This window comes from Eptesicus fuscus, chromosome 8 (genome assembly GCF_027574615.1).
Source record: "Eptesicus fuscus isolate TK198812 chromosome 8, DD_ASM_mEF_20220401, whole genome shotgun sequence".
NCBI classification, from domain to species: domain Eukaryota; kingdom Metazoa; phylum Chordata; class Mammalia; order Chiroptera; family Vespertilionidae; genus Eptesicus; species Eptesicus fuscus.
In genome coordinates, this window is record NC_072480.1 from 43,209,692 (window position 1) to 43,212,771 (window position 3,080).

Genomic DNA, 3,080 nt, shown 5'->3' on the forward strand with positions numbered 1-3,080 from the left:
GGTGGGGCAATTGCTTCCCCTTCCATTTCCCCCCACCCCAGGCAATAGCTGCCTGGATGATTAAATTCTGCCTGAGAAAGATATCCTATGCAGTATGGGGGAATGATTCAGCATAGGAATCCAGCAACTGCACTCTGAGCTCTATCCCAAGAGCCCACACACTGGATTCTCCTCACAGAACTCTAGTCCACTCTGCCCTCCCTCTGCCAGAGCCCAAGGTGAGTGGCTGCATATGAAATTTTGTGCATTGGCCCTTTAAGAGGGTGCCTGTCTTTCCAGCAGTTTCTCCCTAAGAGACAGAAACCCCACTGTTTTGTACAGCCAGAGGTTATATGGGCACTTTTCTCAGTTCTGGTGCTCTGGACTGGGAGACCAGCTTGGGGTTTAGACCCCAGAGTTATCAGAGGGAGGTCACACAGCTGAAATATCTCTTCATAACTTCAGCTGCTGTCTGTGGGAGCCCAGCCAGCCCTTTTGCGCCTCCGCCCTTTCTACCAGATTCCATGTGGTCTCCACTTTCCATCCTTGGTTATGATGGTTCTCTCCAGCTAGTCTTCAGTTGATAATTCAGGATGGTTTTTCTATATTTTAGTTGTAATTCCAGTTTGTTTCAGAGTGTCAGTATAGCTTCCACTTACTCCGCCACCATTTTGGAATCTCTTTGCATCATTTCTGTATTTAATTTTTAAATTACTTCATAACCCTATTGAGTGTGTTTTAAGTAACATGGCTCAAATGAACCACCCAGCTCCTATGGAAGTCCCACACAAGAACATGAGATTTATCATTACACACAATCCAACCTTAAACAGATTTATAGAGGAACTTAAGGAGTATGGAATTACCACAATATATGAGTATGTGAAGCAATTTATGACACTACTCTTGTGGATTAAGAAGGCATCCATGTTCTTGATTGGCCTTTTGATGATGGTGCACCACCATCCAACCAGACTGTTGATGAATGTTTAAGTCTTGTAAAAATTAAATTTTCTGGCCCTAGCCAGTTAGGCTCAGGGGATAGACCATCAGCCTGTGGACTGAAGGGTCCCCAGTTCGATTTTGGTCAAGGGCACTTGTCTGGGTTGCAGACTCAACCCAGTGTGGGGTGTACAGGAGGCAGTCAATCAATGATTCTCTCTCATCATTGATGTTTTTTATCTCTCTCTCCCTCTACCTCTCTGAAATCAATAAAAATATTTTTTTTAATTAAATTTTGTGAAGAACCTGGGTTGTATTGCTGTTCATTGTGTTGCAGTGCTTGTTGCTCTAGCATCAATAAAAGTTGGAATGAAATATGAAAATGCAGTATAGTTCATTAGACAAAATCAGCATGGAGCTTTTCATAACAAGCAACTTTTGTATTTGGAGAAGTATCATCCTAAAATGTGGTTGTACTTCAAAGACTCCAATGGCCATAGAAATAACTGTTGCATTCAATAAAACGGGTGCTTGATGCCATTGCTTTGGAAGTGGAACTTGAGACAGGCCCAAATTTGTCATACAGTCTAATGAAGCTTCTACAGGAGTATTGAAAAGCAGTTTTATCAGGCCACAAACTTGACCAAATTGCAACCTCTATGTTTGGGTTATGATCAACCTATTTTGACACTTAGCAAAAGATTCCTACTGTTCAGCATTTAAAAAGTGCTTATTGCCCTAACTGGTTTGGCTCAGTGAATAGAGCATCGGCCTGCGAACTGAAAGGTCCTAGGTTCGATTTGGGTCAAGAGCATGTACCTGGGTTGTGGGCACATTCCCAGTAGGAGGTGTGCAGGAGGCAGCTGATCGATGTTTCTCTCTCATCGATGTTTCTAACTCTCTATCCCTCTCTCTTCCTCTCTGTAAAAAATCAATAAAATATATTAAAAAATAAATAAAAAATTAAAACTGCTTATTATTTGTACCAATTGACTTTTCCTGAAATCATGCAGTATTGAGTTATGTGTTTAAATCTATTCCCATGCCAGAATCTTATCAACATATAAAATTTTTAGAAAGATTAGGTGCCAAAATACCCAGCATAATACTTATATATATTTAGTATCATATAGAACTAAAATCCCAGGATCTATGAACATTCTGGACCTTATGTGGGTTAGCCCTTCAGTGATTTCAAACACAGAAAGTAGGGCCTATATAGTTATTTGCCTGTTCATTTTATGTTTAGATCTCCCACTTAAATGTAAGTATACATCAGCTTTGACAATTTTTTAAATTTTTATAACAAGTCTGAGTGATTATTTAATGTCTTTCTATAAATATCATTTTGTGCTGTTATGGAAAGCCTCCATTTTGAAAATCTGCATTGTACAGAAGCACATGTCTTTGATGTCTCTAGACAAAAAGCCTTACAGTTAATTTCGATGTTTGCACTTTGGATGCAACTTACAGGGAAGGACTGAGAAAAGAGTGGGAGGAGGATATTAAGTATTTTTAGTACAATGTTGCCTGTATCTTGTGTGGAACAAGTAGAATATGCTCTTTAGTAAATATTTTTTAAGGTAGAGACGCTTTGCAGTATCTAAAGCAATTCTTAATCTAAAAGTTCTTGCATTTTTTTCATACTTTCTGTAGTTATTTACCAACTTATCTTTGTTGAAAGTGTGTTTTCTTCCCACTCTCTCTTGCAAAAAAAATAAAAAGTCAGTTTCTGCTGATAAATTGAGCAGACACCTAGTATTTTATATACATTTTGAGCTGTGTAACTTAATATTTGGATACTTGATAATTTATTTTATTATGTAATTGATAAAATGGTGATGTGTATTAGTGCTAGTTCAACCATATATTTATACTATCTTGGAATGTGTGGTTATAGTTCTGTGGGAGAAATAATTTGTCAGTGTTCACCAGCTTGTAAAAATTTATTGTGAAAGCTTAAATGTCTAAATAAATAATGAGATGCATTTTTAAAAAAATGAATGGCCAAATGTAATCAAAACAATTTAAGGAAAAATAAAATGGGAGAACTCCTGCTATGAAAAATCTATACAGTTAGAATGATTTATACTTACTGATATTGGTGGAGTGTCAGACAAATATAAAAATAGTACAAAATATGAAGCGTAGAAACAGAC

General features: G+C 37.5%; 1 pseudogene; it reads left to right on the forward strand.

Moving 5' to 3' along the window:
• The first annotated feature begins 726 nt into the window (after positions 1–726).
• Positions 727–1,443, forward strand: LOC103288357 (protein tyrosine phosphatase type IVA 1-like; annotated as a pseudogene).
• Positions 1,444–3,080: the final 1,637 nt, after the last annotated feature.